Below are 19,991 nucleotides of genomic sequence, written 5' to 3' on the forward strand. Positions count from 1 at the left end.
AGAGAAAGCAGCCCCAGTGCAGTAGCAGCTGCATCCAAAGTCAGAAGCAGGAAAGCCCAGAGATCAACATCCCTATACCTTTGTATAACCAGACCATTCTCGTCACAAATGAAGGTATTCTCATTGGGGAGAACCACAAAAACAATCCATTCAATGCATCAAATAATTATAAACACTATTCAAAATAGTTAAATATTGTTGCAGCAACAGACTGAAGTAATGGCTTTTGACTTAAAGATAGGCTGAATTAAGCAACACATTTGGATAAACTATTGCACTTATTCCTGCCCTGTAGGTAACAAGTACAAAATCAACACAAATCTTCATTAATACAAAAGTTACCAAACTAAGATAAACAGACCAGCAAGAAATAATAAACAGAAGGGCATGGTCAAGTCCAAGATGGCATAGATCATCTTGGAGCTCTGCCAACGGCATCCGCTCAATGCAATGATCTAGCCACAGTGTGGCCTCACCTGCGGCGCTCTAGCCAATGGATACCTCCAAGAGCCACTAGGAAGCAGCACAGACGGCAAGGTTGCAAACGAAGAAGCTGCCTCACCCAAGATGGCGGTGGACCAATAGGTTGAGCCATGGGCAACCCAGACTGCCAGATTCAGGGGGAGGGCGTCAAGGAGTCTGCTTGTGATAATGTTGACTGGAGTGGGGAACAGTGGAGGGCAAGACTTTACTGGCAGTTATACTTTAATAGAAGTCTTTTCTTCCCTTGGAGGGAAGTTTTGCCAACCTGTATTAGCTGGTCCAGACTATCTCACTATGCTGTTACTAATTTCATTGTCTGTTGGGGGGGTAGGCAACACACATTTCTTGAGTTGAGGAGCAGCATGTTATGGCTTTTAAATAGGAAAAGGGTGGAGGGATAGAGAGGGAACAAGTGTGTTGTTGGGTTCTAAGGCAGATACAGGAATATTGAAGCAAGTATGAAGCCGACTGTGCAGAGTCAGGGTTGCAGAGAGGCACCCGAGAAAATCTTGATAACACAACATGGCAGTGGGGCTGATCATCCTAAAATCCAGTCCTGGACTATAAATGGCCTGCACCAGATATAGTCAAAGTCAAAGTCAAAGGTTTGCTTTATTCGGTTACAATTTAAAACCATCAAAGCACAGAACAATATTTCATGATGTAAATAATCACATTACAAACAAACAGATAATATCAACACACATTACAATTGAGCAAATACTATAAATATTACATGGACCAATTATATTACATAGCACCATCAAAAAAGAACACTTGGCGTATAAATATATAGATTAAAAAGTTTGTCACCCATTGAGTTCTCCATTTAAAATCCAACAATTCATCAGCTAAAGCGTCACACCACAAATTTTCTGTTTAAAAATCACTATATGTAAAGAGGTAGAGGGCAATTACTGCTATAGCTGTACTTTGTTTCTTCGCCTGATGGCCCCTGTGATGTAACTAGCTACCCCGAAACACACCACTAAGGACCCAAGCATTTGCAAGTAGGCCATAGCCGGTCTAACTTGCTCAAAGTTACAGCCCCTTAACAAAGGCAAAATAAACTTCTTACGTAATGAAACATAAAAATCGCACAAAAAGACCATATGTAAGGTATTCTGCTCAGAGAAATTGTCACAGGGGTAGGGCCCCAAAGCCCCTTCCTTGGAAAAACCTTTTGGGAATGATAATAGCCATGGGAGCATGTTATACTTGAACATTAATAAAACAAACAGATGATATGGCTTGTTTATAGAGGTCAAGTACGGCTGGATTTCACTCCCTATACTCAGCATTACAAAACTCCTGACTAAATGTTTTACCAATTCTCCTTCTTCCCTCATTAACATTGCCCTGTTCAAGAACTGAGACTTTACGGCTTTAATAGCCGTTTTGCCTAACGCACAAGGGTTCGTGAACAAATCAGGGCTACCCAGTGAGTCCATTTGGGTTTTAATATAACGGATCCACGGGATATTAAGGGCTCTGTCTAAAGACATACAGTCTTGGATAATCAATTGGTTTAGATTAGGTGGCTGCTGTGCCCAGATTCTCAACCAACCTAATAATGGGGCCTCAGCAATCGATCTGAAATATAACCTACACCAAGATCCTCATGAATATTAAAAGTTGCAGCAGAAGCTGGGAGCGACAACAACTTTCGTAAAAAGATATTTTCTGCAGTTTGAATTTCGCTAGCATCTGTGTAGCCCCATACCTCGCTCCCATATAGCACCATTGGGACACACTTAGCGTTATAAATTTTCATGATTGCCGGGAGTGGTTTAGAGCCTAACCGTTTTGCAAACCCTAACAGTGCCCCCGACGCCCTGGCAAGGGTATTCTTTTTATGAGCACGCTGCGTGACCCAAGACCTTCTATCGTCAAAAGGTATTCCTAAATATGGAAAGGCTGGGACTTTAATGAGCTCCAGCCCTTTACAGAAAAATTTAGCCTTCTTTGCCCGGCCCCCACCTATTGACAGAGTGTGACTTTTTAAAATTGGTTATTAAATCTAGAGAGTCCATAAAATTAATAAAACAATCTGACGATCATCTCCCGAGACGAAAAGCCGGGAGAAGCTGTATTCTGTGTTTTTAAAACTGTAAATTGTTCTTTTGGTTTTAACATTTGCTTACTTGCACAAGCAGGGGCCGTGTAGCGGAATTAGCGCTGTCACGGGTCCCATTTCCTGGTCTGATCGCCTTGATAGGCTGCTGGCCACGCCCACTCACAGGCCACGCCCCCTCCCGCCCTCCCGCACTCGCAAGTCGTCAAAAGCGCTGATCACGAGCGCTCTGCCCCGACGATCATCTCCGGAGGCGAAAAGCCGGGAGAAGCTGTATTCTGTGTTTTTAAAACTGTAAATTGTTCTTTTGGTTTTAACATTTGCTTACTTGCACAAGCAGGGGCCGTGTAGCGGAATTAGCGCTGTCACGGGTCCCATTTCCTGGTCTGATCGCCTTGATAGGCTGCTGGCCACGCCCACTCACAGGCCACGCGCCCTCCCGCCCTCGCAAGTCGTCAAAAGCGCTGATCACGAGCGCTTTGCCCTGACGATCATCTCCTGAGGCGAAAAGCCGGGAGAAGCTGTATTCTGTGTTTTTAAAACTGTAAATTGTTCTTTTGGTTTTAACATTTGCTTACTTGCACAAGCAGGGGCCGTGTAGCGGAATTAGCGCTGTCACGGGTCCCATTTCCTGGTCTGATCGCCTTGATAGGCTGCTGGCCACGCCCACTCACAGGCCACGCCCCCTCGCGCCCTCCCGCCCTCGCAAGTCGTCAAAAGCGCTAATCACGAGCGCTCTGCCCTGACGATCATCTCCTGAGGCGAAAAGCCGGGAGAAGCTGTATTCTGTGTTTTTAAAACTGTAAATTGTTCTTTTGGTTTTAACATTTGCTTACTTGCACAAGCAGGGGCCGTGTAGCGGAATTAGCGCTGTCACGGGTCCCATTTCCTGGTCTGATCGCCTTGATAGGCTGCTGGCCACGCCCACTCACAGGCCACCCGCCCTCCCGCCCTCCCGCCCTCGCAAGTCGTCAAAAACGCTGATCACGAGCGCTCTGCCCTGACGATCATCTCCTGAGGCGAAAAGCCGGGAGAAGCTGTATTCTGTGTTTTTAAAACTGTAAATTGTTCTTTTGGTTTTAACATTTGCTTACTTGCACAAGCAGGGGCCGTGTAGCGGAATTAGCGCTGTCACGGGTCCCATTTCCTGGTCTGATCGCCTTGATAGGCTGCTGGCCACGCCCACTCACAGGCCACGCCCCCTCGCGCCCTCCCGCCCTCGCAAGTCGTCAAAAGCGCTGATCACGAGCGCTCTGCCCTGACGATCATCTCCTGAGGCGAAAAGCCGGGAGAAGCTGTATTCTGTGTTTTTAAAACTGTAAATTGTTCTTTTGGTTTTAACATTTGCTTACTTGCACAAGCAGGGGCCGTGTAGCGGAATTAGCGCTGTCACGGGTCCCATTTCCTGGTCTGATCGCCTTGATAGGCTGCTGGCCACGCCCACTCACAGGCCACGCCCCCTCCCGCCCTCGCAAGTCGTCAAAAGCGCTGATCACGAGCGCTCTGCCCTGACGATCATCTCCTGAGGCGAAAAGACGGGAGAAGCTGTATTCTGTGTTTTTAAAACTGTAAATTGTTCTTTTGGTTTTAACATTTGCTTACTTGCACAAGCAGGGGCCGTGTAGCGGAATTAGCGCTGTTACGGGTCCCATTTCCTGGTCTGATCGCCTTGATAGGCTGCTGGCCACGCCCACTCACAGGCCACGCCCCCTCCCGCCCTCCCGCCCTCCCACTTCCCCATATCAATGTGCCACCATAGGACGCGCAGCGGACGAGCGCAGCGGGCGCGCCGTTTGCGCGCCAAAGGCAAGCCCGTCCGCGCCCGTCAGCGACAGCTCAGCGCCAAGCGCCACAACCCCTGGCCATTTTCTTCCCAATCACTACCCCAGGAGGATATACAGCCGCAACCATCTACTGAGCTGGAACCTTCTGGGAGGATCAGAATGCAGATGCATATTTCCGGGTAATAATATGCCTGATACGTCCAAGGTATGTCTAACATGTCATGCTCGCCTACCTGCTATCTTATGGACACCTATTAAAGATCTAAATAACCCCTACCAGATAAAAAACGTTAGAGAAGAAAACATAATTAATTGCCTCCTCATTAATGCCAGATCACTGGTTAAACACAGTTCTGAATGTGCCGACCTGATCCTAGAAAAGAAGGCTAAAATCGTATTTATCACGGAGACCTGGACTGATGCGGCCTCAGGGCCAGACCTAGTTATGGCCACTCCAACGGGGTACTGCTGTCGGGTACAGGACAGACCCGGTCAAAGGGGAGGTGGGATAGCCATTATCTACCACGCCTCGATCCATGGCACATTTCAGTCACTGAACTGCCAGTTAACGGAGGTACTAGGATTTAAACTTTCTATCTCTAACCATAACACTTTCCAAGGTTGCCTCTTATACAGACCTCCTGGTCCTAAAGCCTTATTTCTCGTAGAAATAGGTACTTACTTGGAAGAAGCCCTCTGCACCAAATCATTCACTATTCTGGGTGACTTTAACTTTCACCTAGAGGAAAACTCAGACCCTCAGACGGCAATTCTGGTAGACTCCATGCTGACGGCAGGACTAACTCAGATGGTAAGGGATTCCACACATATAAAGGGACATACGCTAGATGGGATCTTTACAAATAACCCCGACCTTAAGTTTAGCCATGCGGAGCCTTTAGCATGGACAGATCATTCAGCAGTCCTTTTTAAAATTCAACCGTCTGAGCCAGTTAGAGCAAGGAAGGAAAGGAAACCTGCCAAGCTCTATATGCCATGGAGGGAATTGGATGGGAAAGCATTGGAGGAATGTCTGGCAGCCTCTACCTTTACCCCATCGGTTGATGTAAACGAGGCTACGGAGAGATACACTATCTGGATAAAAGATGCATGCACATCTCTAGTTAAGCCCAAACTATCTCGTCCAACTCGCACAATACCATCTGCCCCTTGGTTCACCGAGGAATTAAGAGATTACAAAGTAACTTGCAAAAAACTCGAACGCCAATGGCGTACCGAATACTCACATGCAGATAAACAAAAACTCAAATCAAGCCAAAAGATATACAAAGAAATGATCAAAAAAGCAAAAATTGAATATTTCTCTGCTAGAATTGAGGGAGCTAAAAACTCCTCCAAAGAACTTTTCCAGACGGTGACCACTTTGTCCACCCCAAATTCTGTCACTATCCCCCCCAGCCTGGAGTTCTGCGAGACCCTCGCCAAGTACTTTCTAAATAAAGTGGAGCAAATCTTCACAGCCCTTGAACCTCTTGTGGGTCTCACTCTCACCGAGGGAGCACATACGACTACGCCAACAAACCCACATAGTTTGGAATTCAGGGAATTCCGGCCAGTTACAACAGAAGTAGTTAAAAAACTACTACTGAGAACCAAATCTGGCTCCCCCCGGGATCCCTGCCCAGTCTCAGTGGCTCATCTGGCAGCCGCCCCTATATCTGTCTTGCTAGCAGATTTGTTCAATAAAATGTTCAAAGAGGGAGCATATCCACTATGCTGGAAACAAGTTTCAATAGCTCCTTTGCTGAAAAAATCCAATCTAGACATTTATGACCCTAGTAGCTATCGAATCATATCTAGACTCCCTCTACCGGCCAAGCTTGTTGAAAGGATCATGAACGTTCAGCTCTGTGACTTCCTCCGATCCTCTGGGGGCCTGGACCCTGCTCAACAGGGGTTTAGGGAAGGTCACAGCACCGAGTCCGCCCTCATTAAATCCACTGAGGAGATCAGGAAAGTGATGGATGCTGGAGGACGGGCAGTCCTGGTGCTCCTGGACCTATCCGCAGCCTTTGATACGGTCCACCATGACATTCTATTGGACCGTCTTGAGGGCTGCGGAATCCAAGGAGTCGCATTGACCATGCTGAAATCCTTTCTAGCAGACAGGATACAAGTGGTGGCCATGGGAGATTTTGAATCGAGCCCTTTTACCCTTCCAGGAGGGGTTCCTCAGGGCTCCTCCCTGAGCCCTACCCTATTTAATGTTTATGTTACCTCCCTCGCCCCGGTGATTCGTTCGTTTGGCTTCGAATTAACATCGTATGCAGATGATACTCAAATTGTGGTATCTCTGCTCCCGGGGCGAGAGGAAGGAATTGCGGCCAGATTCCAGGACTGCATGATGGCAGTAAGTTCATGGATGGCTAAGAACTGTCTTAAATTGAACTCCTCTAAAACTGAGGTTCTTCTCTTTGGAAATGTGACCAATCTCTGGACCCCTGACTGGTGGCCTCACGAAATGGGAGCCCTACCCATTCCAGCCACTACAGTAAAAAACCTGGGGGTAATTATTGACTCTCAACTCTCCTTTAAAGCACAGGCTAATGCCTTATCATCCTCCATTCACTGGATAATAAAAACTATTAGGAAAATCCTTCCTTTCCTCTCCAGTGATAGCAGGAAAACGGTGGTGACAGCACTTGTGCTGTCTCGCCTTGACTACTGCAATAGCATGTATCTGGAGGCCCAGAAGGGAGTTCTGAATAAATTGCAAACGCTACAAAATGCTGCAGCCCGACTGATTACTGGTCTACCTAAGTTTGCATCGGTAACTCAGGAATTAAAAAATCTACACTGGCTTCCAATACGGAAACGTATCATGTTTAAGGCTCTTTGTATGGTATTCAAGGCAGTAAATGGAATAGGTCCATCCTTCCTTCAAAAACACCTTCAACTGTACAAACCAGGGCGACAACTAAGATCTGCTAATAAAAGCCTGGTCATGACTAACCGTATTAGGAAAGCCCGTTGGGGAGGCCGTAGCTTCTTCCACGGAGCATCTAACATCTGGAATGAATTGCCTCTCGCCCTAAAACAAAGCAATGATCTCCTGACCTTCAGGAAAAATATCAAAACATGGCTTTTTAACCTCCAGTAACTTTCTCTGCCTCTTGGAGATAATGTATCGTTTCAGCGCCAGGACACCGCCCGGTAACAGCGCGCTTAACAAATGGTAAAAATAAATAAATAAATAAAAGGGATTGTAGCCCTCTTGACGTTCTTGCCACTAAAACTGCATCGTCTGCATATAAAAGAGCAGGGATCATTTTTGAGCCAGCTCTTGGGATTATCCTTACAAGATGAAATTAATGCGTCTCCCAAGTTGTTAATATAGAGCGTAAACAGCAAGGGTGCAAGGATATATGCCTGCCTTACCCCTCGCTTAACTGGCCAAGCTTCTGTTAGACTCCCATTCTCATTATAACGGACAGCTGCCGTGGTATTCTCATGGATATCAGCCAGGAAAGATATCAATGTATGTCCCCCTGCTTTGCGACCGTGTACTTCCTTCCCTATGACAAGATGTAAATTAAGGCATTGGCCCGTTGTGCCCCTTCCTTGTCTGAACCCATACTCTAAGTCCGAGACAACTGAGTTTTTGTCCAGCCAGTCTGTAAGGCAGGCTAGTACGGCTTTTCCCAAAATCTTGGCAGCAGAGTCCAAGAGTGAGACGGGCCTATAACAGGCCGGATCTTCTCGAGCCCTTTTTAAATATTGGGACTATAACTGCTTTACCCCAAGACATTGGGACACCAACTTTAGAGGCTGCATTAAAAACATAAGTTAAAATCTTCGCCCATACACTAGGGTCGGCCCTATATAAATCAGCCGGCACCCCGTCCGGACCTGGTGCTTTCCCCTTTGTTGTGGACACAATCACCTCCATTACTTCTTCCTCTATAAAATAAATTTCCCCCTGAGGAGTCAACGGTGACTGACTGGTCTCGGAGTATAGGCCACTAAAGTGTTCCACCCACCTTTCTGGGGGGATGAGACAATCTTTAATTGTATTATCTGTCTCATCAAATAATGGGCTATTAATCACTTTCCAGAAATGGGCACTATTTGTCAGGACACTCGCTTCGGTCAGTTCATCCCAAGCCATCTCTTTTAGCTGGGTTTTTCTTACTTTAATTGCGTATTTATAGGCCCTTCTGGCCTCTGCAATCTTGTTAGTGTCCCTAACAGACTCTTTCAACACCTTCAAAAGTGCCGTATGTGCAGTAATACAAGCTAGGTCAAACCAATTTTTTAATTTCTTTGGCCTTGGTTTACCACGCCAAGTCAGATTTACCGCTACCTGTTTTGTAATACGGTCAAAGGCGCCAAGGATTACCCTTGGCTCAGAGTCCGTATTTAGGCATAAACTCAGGTCCTCAGAATTACTACTATACAAATTATCAAGGAAGTCAGCTGGAGTAATTACCTCCCATCTCAGCCTTCGACCCGGACATTTGGTAGCTATACTAGAATTTGAAATAAGGGCCAATGGTATCTCACTTTCAAGGGCCTTAATTTAAATGTCCATCGTAAGGGGATTGTGGTCACTCAGACCATTCTGTGTGACACAAAAAAAGCTTATTAGGTCCATCAAAGGGGATGATACTAAAATATAATCGATAATACTACAGTGGCCTTGACCTATATAGGTAGGGACAGGGCACAGGGTTCCAGCTTGTGAAGGGCAGAAAAAGTAATGGGTGGATAAAAGACTCCAGATACGCCCCGCTATTCGTGTGCTCAAAATGGGTAACCCCCTGCGGGCCGTATTCCTACTCAATACCTTGTTAACAGTTTAGATGACAGACATGAATATTGAAATTGCCGAGAATTAAAAAATGGTAGGGCATACCATTATTTACATCCTAATCATCCAAAAAAAAAAAATAGACAACGGTCTTAAATGGTTCAATTAATCTATCCTAGTAAAGGAATTATACAAATTTACCACCAACATTGCTGGGAGGTTATCACCTACAAGTTTAACAGCTAAGATATTTGGGGAACTTGTCGCTACCAACTCCGGCCTATACAATAATTTGAGGCTGAATAATAACAAGAGACCCCCCCCTCGATCTCCCCATTGCAGATGGTTCGACATTTTTACTAAAAGAATGATACCCATCCAAATGGTAGGGATCTCTAGCCTCCCAGGTTTCCTGCAGAGCAATAATATGAGGAGTTGACAGAAAGGCCTCTCAGTTTATGTCCCCTCTTTTCGACCGCAGCCCGACGATATTCCATGACAGAATCTCTAGTTTATTCTCGGATACAGTCTGCCCTGTTTGTTGTGTTTCCAAGACTGCTATACTGACCGGATTTGGCAGTGCAAACTGGCGTGCGACCTCTTCTTCACGGTCAGGCGCCAAGGCCGGGGACTTCCTCTCTGCCAACAGCCCAGCTGCTGGCCGACGTGCGACAAGCACGTCCCTGTCCTGCAATCAACCTTGGTCATTTAAATGGGACAGAGCCTCAAAATTATTTGAGACTGGGATAAACGGAATAATCCCCCCTTGTGAACTCACAGAGGGCCTATAAAACCAACCCAATGGGAGAGCCGCAATACAGGTAGTGGTTGTGGAGTTATCTTGTGCTTCAAGGCTTATTTGGGCAAATTCCGGTCTTCTAAAATTGACAATAACACAATCCCCCCTTATCTTTTTCTGTGAATTGCCAAGCCATGCCACTCTACGCACCATCAAGATGTTGTTCGATAAGAATGGTCTAAAGCCTTTGTGTCTAGTGAGCCAATCCACAGTTTTATTTTTTAGCTGGGACCAGGTTTCAACTTGGTCTGATCTCAATGGAGGAACACCAGCCAGGACTACAACCAAGGGGCCCGCAGCTGATGGTAAATCAATGATGTCCTGGGCTGGTTTCATCGTGATGTTATGGGCTTGTCTGTCCTGCCTGCTATCTTGCCCTACTGTTGAGACATTCACCGTCCCAGGCACATTGTTTAACCCCTTCGACACTCATGACGAGCTCAGCTCGTCATGGAGTTTCCATTGACTTCAATGGAAATTACATGGAAGAACATCAGGGAGCTTAGCATCCAAGTGGTTAAGGGTTGCGGGTGTTGTACACCCGGAGGGTGTTGGTGAATTTGCTGGGCTAGATCTTGCTGTGAGTTACCGGCTAACAAGGTCTGGCTACCAGAATGCGAACTCCCACTCGCCACTAAATGATTGGGAATAGATATTCTGGCATTCGGGTAGTCAGTAGCCGTGATGGTCTTTTGCTTACCCAGAATCTCACCTGTCGCTATGCTCCCTGGATTGATAATGGGTACATTACCTCCCCCTACATTCTGTTGGTTAGTGCTGTTTCTTACTTCAAAATCTTTTACCAAGCTAGTGACTTTATCCTCAATGACCTCAAGCTTGATCCAAAAGGGGGCAAGAATGGATGATATCAATGACTCCATACGCTCCCAGAAAACCTGGGTTCCCCCTGAGTCACATGGGTCATTTACATCAGAATGGACAACCTGGTCCTGGTCCTCCCCAACATCAGGGGTACCTGATGCTTTCCCCTTCTGAGTTTTACTTTTCCCTTTGGCATTATTTTGTGACTGTGTCGCTGGGCCACCTCTTGTCCGTTTTGCCAAAGGCTCCCCCAAGCCACCACTTACACCGTTGCATTACCTGGCCGACCGGCCTGGTTGATCGGTGTCACAAATTTCCCCTTTATCTAAGGGGGGGGAAAAGGTTTTAGCATTGGCTAGGGTTTGATCAGGAGGACAGGCCAGATTATGCAAGGTAGACAAACCACACTCCGTTCTTGTATTGCCTCAACCACAATACCATCCTGGGGAGTGATACACTCCTGTGACCGTGGGTAATGCCCAATTCTCGAATCCAGAATTGGATTTAGAACTATGTCCCCTATGTCCCCCTGTGCGTGATCTGCGGTGTCAGCATTTAAGAGGCTTATAGGTTGAACCGCTATCACAGGTGATTTGACCGATTGAATGTTACCCATTGAAGATCTTTTTTGAGCTGCATAGACTCCTAACAAAAGCCTTTTTTTTTGTTTGCATTATCTCATGTTGGAGCAAAGAACCAGCTCTAACCAAGAAGGCATCCAAGGTGCCTACCACACTTCCCCCTACCCCTGCCTTCTGTCCCCCTCCGTTATGTTTGGAGGTCATAGCCCTGGTTTAATATAACGCTCTTTAAAAACTTTCAGATTTACTAAGCTCTTTAAAAAGATGTTATACTGCGATTAGAGAGGCTAAAACTAACAGGGCCAGTCACGTTCACAATGCGGCTATAATATGTCCACTAATCACTCCGAGGGTAACCCGCTCACCGCTAAAAGGCAAAGCGGTCAGCAAAGTCTTTAATTCAATGTCACAGTAAATACAATCCGCTTACTTTACGTCCAAGTTTTAGGGTTAGAGGGGTGGCCCGGCCCAGCCTCTTCTGGCCTCTGACTGCTGCAGACTGTCTCGCCCTTGTCCCGGGCGTAACCTGGTGCGACCCGCGCACGGTCCCGCGACGCGGGGGTTGACCTCGAATTTATGCACCTCCTGCCGCGGGATATGCGGTGGCGGCTTCCTGCCGCTAAGGCTCCCGGTACTTGTGGTCCCCTCCTCGCTGCGGCCGCGCTCTGGTGGCAAGGAGCGGCGGCGGGAGACCAACTGCGGGAAAGCAGGACCGGTGAAATCAGGGCAGCAGGACCAGGAAAATGTCAGGCAAGTACCCCCAAAGTGTTGGCAGCACACCCGCTCCACCTGGGTTGACCTCGAATGTATGCGCCTCCTGGCGCGGGATATGCGGTGGCGGCTTCCTGCCGCAAAGGCTCCCGGTACTTGTGGTCCCATAATCTCTGCGGCCGCGCTCTGGTGGCAAGGAGCTGCGGCGGCGGAGGGAGACCAACTGCGTGACAGCGGGACCGGCGAAATCAGGGCAGCAGGACCAGGAAAATGTCAGGCAAGTACCCCCAAAGTGTTGGCAGCACACCCGCTCCACCTGGGTTGACCTCGAATGTATGCGCCTCCTGGTGCGGGATATGCGGTGGCGGCTTCCTGCCGCAAAGGCTCCCGGTACTTGTGGTTCCCCCCTCGCTGCGGCCGCGCTCTGGTGGCAAGGAGCTGCGGCGGCAGAGGGAGACCAACTGCGAGACAGCGGGACCAGTGAAATCAGGGCAGCAGGACCAGGAAAATGTCAGGCAAGTACCCCCAAAGTGTTGGCAGCACATAGTCTTCCTACATCTGGTGGGTAGAGTGTACGTTCCTGGGGAGAGACCAATATGTGTCACTTTGCCACACTGGGTTCTCCAGGGGTGTGCCCATATTGGCATCATGGAATCCCCCCCCCCCCTGCCCCCCCCTCCTTAGCAATACTCAGGAGTGGTCAGATCCAGATGGCATGGTGCTCTAGATACAGAGATACAGAGGAACCAAAGCACCCTTGCTCATTTATGTCTATGCCCCTGCTTATCTGCTGAAGCAGGCACTGGAGAAGAGGAATGACAGAACACCCCACCACACCCACTTGGCGCAATTTATCAAGGCACTGGGACTAGCTGGAACAGAGGTATAAACAACAGACTTATGTGGCATACTGCTTTTACTTGGGTGCCCACTGGACATTCTCCAGACTGGACTACTTCTCTCCCGCAGGGTTGGCACTGACGATTGAGGGGGCAGAGTATTTATTGAGGGGCATCATTGACCACTTTCCACTGCTGCTCACCCCAGGAGATATTAGGCAACACAATAACCGTCAGTGGCGACTTAACATCTGGGAACTACAGGATTCCGACACAGTGACCCAGACACGGGCCGATTCTATTGCCTACTTTGAGAAAAATAAGGACTTGGTCGAATCACCAGGGGTGGTGTGGGAAGCCTATAAAGCTGACTAACTTGACAGACTGAAGTCGTTGATAATCCCCAAGAAGAGGACAAAGGCAGAACAAACCCTAGCTCTGGTGCGACAACTGCTGGAAGTTTAGCTCTCTACCTCCTGGAGCCAGCCAAAGCAGTATACTGCGATGTAGCTGAAAAAAAACAGCCCGTCGTCACTCTCTCTGTGCAGCAGAAACTGTAAGATGTCTGGGACTCACCTGGACGCTTGTTGGTGTGGTTGAGCTACAGGGAGGAAGAGGCAAGATGGGTTGGACAGATTGTCACTGGCACTGGGGATTTCACCCAGGCACAGAAGATAGCCAAGGAATTTTCCAAATACTACCTTTTATGATCCCCAGCCACAGAGGGAAGAGGCAGCCACAGCAAGGTTCCTGGGATCACTGGATTTCCCGCACTTGAACAGGGAAGGTGACCTCAACCATGGGGAGCTCTCCTATGCGCTAACTTCAATGAAAAGTGGAAAAACAATAGGCCCTAATGGATTCCCAGTAGAACTTTTGAAAAGACTTGGGACACTGGTGGGCCCGCATCTGGCGATGTACAAAGACTCCCGTAGAAGGGGGATGTTACCCCCTTACCTCCGACGCACATTGATCATAGTGATATACAAGGGGGGCAAGGGGAGATTGACTGCGGGTCATACCGCCCAATATCCTTGCAGAATGTGGAGACCAAATTATTAGCCACCATTCTGGCTCAACAGGGTGATATACCCGCTGATTTTTTCCAGGACCAGACAGGGTTCATGCTGCGCCAGTCCACACAACCTCAAGTGCCTGCTTCGTTGGCTGGATGCAGCGTGAGATGTCCATCACCCACTGATGAGTGTCTCCACTGATGCTGAAAAGTGTTTGAGTCAATCCACTGGCCTTATCTCTTCATAGTGCGGAGGCATTTCGATTGTGGCCCTAATTTTTGCAGCTTGGTGAATCTCATTTTTACAAAGCCTGCAGCTTTGGTACGCCAGAATAGGGTGACATTGGCACCGTTCCTGATGGGACGAAGAACCAGACTGGGATGCCCACAGTCCTCCCTCCTGTTTGCCCTGTGCATAGAGCTCCTTGCTTGTTGGATCAGGGCTGCAGGCAATGGAGATGGTCTGCTCTACATCAGAGATCCCACAGTGACCCTGGACCCCTTGCTTAAGATGGTGGAAGTATTTGGAGATTACTCTGGCAAATTGGTATTTTTCAAGATTGGGAACTGGAACCAGGGGATTGTCACAATCATCTCCATCAAGATTGCAATTGATGGCTTCAAGTATCTGGATATATATGCATACATATACTCTAGTGCTCAGTGTACAACGGTGGGATTGCCCTTCCACAACTCCAAGCATACTACCAGGCCTATCAGCTCCAGGTAGTCAATTATTGGGCGCATGCCCCAAGGGATGATCCAGCCATATGCCTTCGAGAGCTCACCTGAAAGCAATTTTACTACAGTCGAGAGGGCCTGGGGGTCTACTGCCACCTAGACAAGCTATTCTACTGGCGTGGGACAGGGCGAGGACACATGTGGGCAGGAATGGAAGAGTTACCAAGGCTACATCACTTTGGGAGGGGGGGAATGATGCGGGAGGTCAGCAAAACTGCAGGGCTTAGCCCACTGGGACCTCATTGGCATTTCCAGACTGGGCGACATGGATATGGGGGGGGACAATCAAGTACTCTGAGCACTTGCAATAAGACTACAAGCTCTCAAAACACAACTCTAAATATACCCACCATAGACACCCCCTACATGCTGAGACAGCGGACTGGTTGACCTCCCAGATTCGCCCCAACCTGGAGGTCCGTCTGGTTGATGGCCCACTCAGCTGAGCAGCAGCCTCTGCACATATAAAAAAAATTATCATCAATATCCCAGATGGCCTTGGGAGTTTCAGGCGACGATGGGAACAGGACATGAGCGACATGGAGACTGGGAGGAGGCCCTGATGCACCCATGTGAGCTAGCCATCAGGGTACAATTGAGTCTGCTCCAGCTAAAGATTCCACAAGATGGGGACAATTCCCCACGGTGGATTGCATACAATGTAAAGCCCCTAGAGGTTTCTCTTCAACATGTTATGGAGTGTTCTGAGATCCAATAATACTGGGAGAATATATGGAGGGAGCTGGAGGACATACTGGATGAGGATATCCTTAATAGGCCCCCACTTAATTCTCCGGAGGGTCCCAGGAGACACTGACCTACCTAACCTGTAGGAAACTTGTGTCATGCTCAATTGACCTAGCGATGGCGAAGACGGACACAGCATAGGTATGGGGCACCCAGATAAAGCCCACCAAGGCCCAGTGAATTGCAGTGATGGACATGTGCATGGGGGACCGAACAAATTGTGTATACAGCAGATGGTGCCCTCAGAAATGTGATAATACATGACACCGCTGGAGGGCTTTCTATGGCCTAGGATTGGAGGGCCTACAACCGTCTCAGGGGTGAGACCCACAAGTACTGGACACAGCGTCTTGGACGGGGTGCTAATGGAACACCTTCACCACCCCCACACACCCTCTTTACCTCAGTGTTGCCCCCTGCACAGTATAGCCATATTCAGTGAAATATCTCGTGTGCCCACATTGGTGTCATGTTTGTTGCTCAATATGCTTGCTTGCGCAGAAAATGCTAATAAAAAAGGAGTTCTAATAAAAATAAGACAATTAAACATTCAAACACATGTCATAAATTTGCCCAAAAATAAGACGTTGAACAGCTCTTCACAAATTAATGGGAGCTACAATGAAAACCCACCAAAAGAAACAGAAGCAGCATCAAAAATTAAACTGAAACAATGAACCTCTCGCTGGTCAACACAACAAATTAGAAGCATATTAACGGGAACCTGGTCAAAATTGTTCTCACGAGATTGAATTTCAGGCAGACTAATCAGTCTCGATGGCCACAGGTTCCACACTCAACTTATCTGTCTCTACCCTAGATTCATCAACCTTAGCCAGAACGACTCAGGGAAGGGACAAAGCCTGAGCGCACAATACTTAAAATGCAGTGCTGCATTGACAGTCGACAGACTGTTACAGGGAAATACATTGATCTTACCCAGAAGACGTCCAAACCCAAAATCGCTATTAACAAACAGAAGACAATTGAGGCCTGATTCGATTTTTTGCATCAGCAGACTTAAAATTACAACATATGTTCCCTACAAATAGATGAAACTGAAACTAAAACTTGAACCATACCAAGTGCAGGAATACTCTCTACTAATTTTAAGCCCAATCTTCACAAAAACGATTGAAATTAATAAAATTAAGCACTGCTACTTGGAAGCGATTCTATATATGGCCAGGAGGACATATAAACTGGCACGGAGGATACCCACACCAAGCTTCAATGTAGCTAGGATTAGATCCACGTGTTTAAAATACCATCCAAACATCTCTGAACAGGGATCCGAACATCAGGCGAGCTCCTTGGATAATAAAGACCTTCAGATCGATATACATGTAGTTATTCCAAATTTAACAATTCACACATCATCCCCAATTAAAGATACTGGAAAAAGAGAACCACCTGCACCATACTCGTATGCTCTTAACATAAACAATCAAACAACTCCACCAATATACCTAGCACTAACTGCCATGGATGAAATAAGATACACTCTTATAAAAAAGGCAGACATTATCGAAGCTCAGTACAGCCTTATTAGAGAACAAGTCATTATTTTGAAAGCCTATAACACGGAAATTTCATTAAGTCAAAACACTACTTGCTAAAATTAACTAATACAGAATGAATAATAACTAGCTTAACAGATCATCAGCACCCAACTCAGAACAGACAATGCCATTCATTTGTTACAGCTACTGCCCACGAAAATTTGCACAAATTTAACAGCTGAACATGCTTTCTTAATTCAATCCAATTTTGTACTGTCTGTCCACAATCCCCTTGTATTAACAACCAAACAAAGACAAAACAAATAGACTGGCAAACTACACAACCGCGCCCGAGGTTAACCCGTTTGCTGCTTCGAACGTTCAGCGCCAGTGCTGAACGTTCGAAGAAATGGGTGCGGCCGCGTCAGCCGTTGGACGAGCGCAGCACCAGGGCGGTAGCTCGCCCGACGGCAGCAGCGAACGGGTTAACACACAAGAAGTATCGCCACTAGATAGTACCAAACAATTGGAAAGAATGCACTGCAACTCATCTTTAAAGAACGTATCGGGGGCATCAATAGAATGAGAATATTTTCAAACCTACATCAGTAAAAGACGCTTAAAGAATGTGAAACAAGCATTTACAATGCAACGGTCTCGGCATTGCAAAAGTTAGAGCTATTAGCATTGTACATGACATGATTAATTTAACACGTGAATGTCGAAAGATTTTTAGGCAATGAGCTGTCCTTAGCCCCAGGTGTATGGTATGTGGGAGAATGCACTGAACTGCCCGCAACACATATCATTCGTTTGTTTTTGTATTTTGTTCCTCGTGTATCACTATTGGTCCTTTTGTGAAGCGCTCTGACACCTTCGGGTAAAGTCCGCGCTATATAAAATTGCATAAATAAATTCACGCGGTCTTTGGGAGGCACGGCGGCCTCATTAAGTGATTACTTGGGGGGGTGTAATGAGGAGGTAATGTCCTGGTCGCTAGGTTTATGGCATGACATATAGCGGTCGCAGATGCTTCGGGCACTTGCACAAAGCAGCGCAGCAAACTGAAAGCAGGAAAACTCGGTGAATCTTATCTTTTTTTTTTTTTTTTTTGAGTTTTATATAGCGCGAACTAGACCCGAACCGAATCAGGTATCAGAGCGCTTTACATAGCACCAGTTACGTTACATGAGAACAGACACACATTCATTTTTAGGCACGGGGAGATTAAGTGATTTGCCCAGAATCACAAGGAGGTTACCGAGACTCGAACCCAGGTCCCCAGGTCCGAGGTCGAGCACCCTAGCCGTTAGGCCAACTCCTCTCCCCTAACCTTACTTATAAGTGCTGCTCTGCACCAATGTGGAACAACAAGGTGGGAGAATATATAACAAGAAAAATAAAGAAATGAAAGAAATACAAAGAGATGCAAACTTAGAGGTAGTACAAAAACATAGGGGTCAAAAAAGGGAGCAAGGAAAAGAGACAGACTGAAGAATAAAAAAGGATAGACGGTGATTGGAGATGAATAATGGAATGAGAAAGACGGTGAGTCTGTTCTTTGGTTTAGAAGAATATAGAAAGGGAGAGAGTTAGAAATAGACAGAGCTGTTGAAATAGAAACAGATTTTTTTTTTGTCAAATATAAATTGAAAAAAATAAAAACAACCCGAGTGAGAAAGAGATAGGGATATAGAAAATTAAATGAATAACGAAAGAAAAACAACAAAATGAGGAGCGAGAAATAGAACGAGGGTGGATGAACGAGAGATAGGGGAAGGGAGGGCAGCGAAGGGGAATGGAGAGAGAAATATGTAGAGCGAGAAACAGAGAGGGCGAAGGAGAGCGCGAATGCCCCAGAGCTATCTCTTACTGCACAGAGACGGTTCCTTGGATTGCTGGTCAGGAGCTGATGGATCCCTGGGTGGAAGGGGCTGCTGGACAGGAGCTGGGGGCACGGCTGGAAGGGGCTGCTGCGACGGGGCGGTGAAATGCACTACTGCAGGCAACAGCACTGGTGGACACGGCTGCTGGAGGAACAGAGAGGCACAGGGCTTCACCTGCCCGGGATGTGAGGCCATCGCCATCCATGCTGAGAGTTGGGAGGGATGGTCGGGGCTGGGCAGGAGCGGGGTTGGAGGCGGCAGGCCGGGGGTGCCGGGCTCTATATGGGCGGAGATGACACAGATACACAAATCATAACAACATAGGAGTGACCAATGTAATTCAAGCTTCTGCATATGCCGAGTCAAAAAACCACAAAGAAACGCACTGAAATACGCTCTATGGTGAGAAGAGGAAGTACAGGCAAACAGAGGAGAAAAAAGCCCAGGGACAGCCATGGTGAAAACAACATAGGAGTGACCAATGTAATTCAAGCTTCTGCATATGCCGAGTCAAAAAACCACAAAGAAACGCACTGAAATACGCTCTATGGTGAGCAGAGGAAGTACAGGCAAACAGAGGAGAAAAAAGCCCAGGGACAGCCATGGTGAACAAGTGGGGCTTCCACAGGCAAGAAAGCAGGCATAGAGGGCATATAAAAACTTGGCGGCAAAGGGCAAATCGAGTGAAGAAGTGGTAACAAAGCAACACCGTGCAGTGTGAGCATATTACTTGAATTGTTCAAATTAGGAAACAAGGGCACACAGAGCAGCATCAGCACGGAGAACAATAGCACTGCGCAAGGTAATGAAAACATTGTCACAGTAAGCAGAAAAGCTGGTCAAGTACTGGGGTGTGTCGTAGAATAAAGCACTGCAAGCCTCGGGTAAATCTTCAATGATACAGACAGTGAGAGACCCGCGCGGCCGTGAAACTGATGCGGCTGCGCGTCCGCGAAAGTATCTTGACACCTTCGGGTAAAGTTTGCGCTATATAAAATCGCACAAATAAATTCACGCGGTCTTTGTACAGCGCCTCAAGGGACTCTAAAGCGCTACACGTTAAAGGGCTGCATCAACCAGAGAGAGTACTGTGGAGACGGGACCGACGAATAGGAGAAGGAAACAGTGAGCGCCAGGCTGAGAGGAAAGACTCCGGATAACATCCTCGGTGGTGAATATACACAAACGCACACACATAAACAGAGAGGGTGGAGAATGCAGCGTGGGGGGGCCTGT

At 47.3% G+C, this 19,991-nt stretch overlaps 1 protein-coding gene across 2 annotated transcripts in view; it reads right to left on the reverse strand.

The window, feature by feature from the left end:
* IPO4 (importin 4) overlaps positions 1-19,991 on the reverse strand; it is a 2,629,293-nt gene that overhangs the window by 2,566,061 nt on the left and 43,241 nt on the right. The gene's annotated exons all lie outside the window — the stretch shown is intronic.

Source organism: Lissotriton helveticus, chromosome 5_1 (genome assembly GCF_964261635.1).
Source record: "Lissotriton helveticus chromosome 5_1, aLisHel1.1, whole genome shotgun sequence".
In the NCBI taxonomy this organism is placed as follows: domain Eukaryota; kingdom Metazoa; phylum Chordata; class Amphibia; order Caudata; family Salamandridae; genus Lissotriton; species Lissotriton helveticus.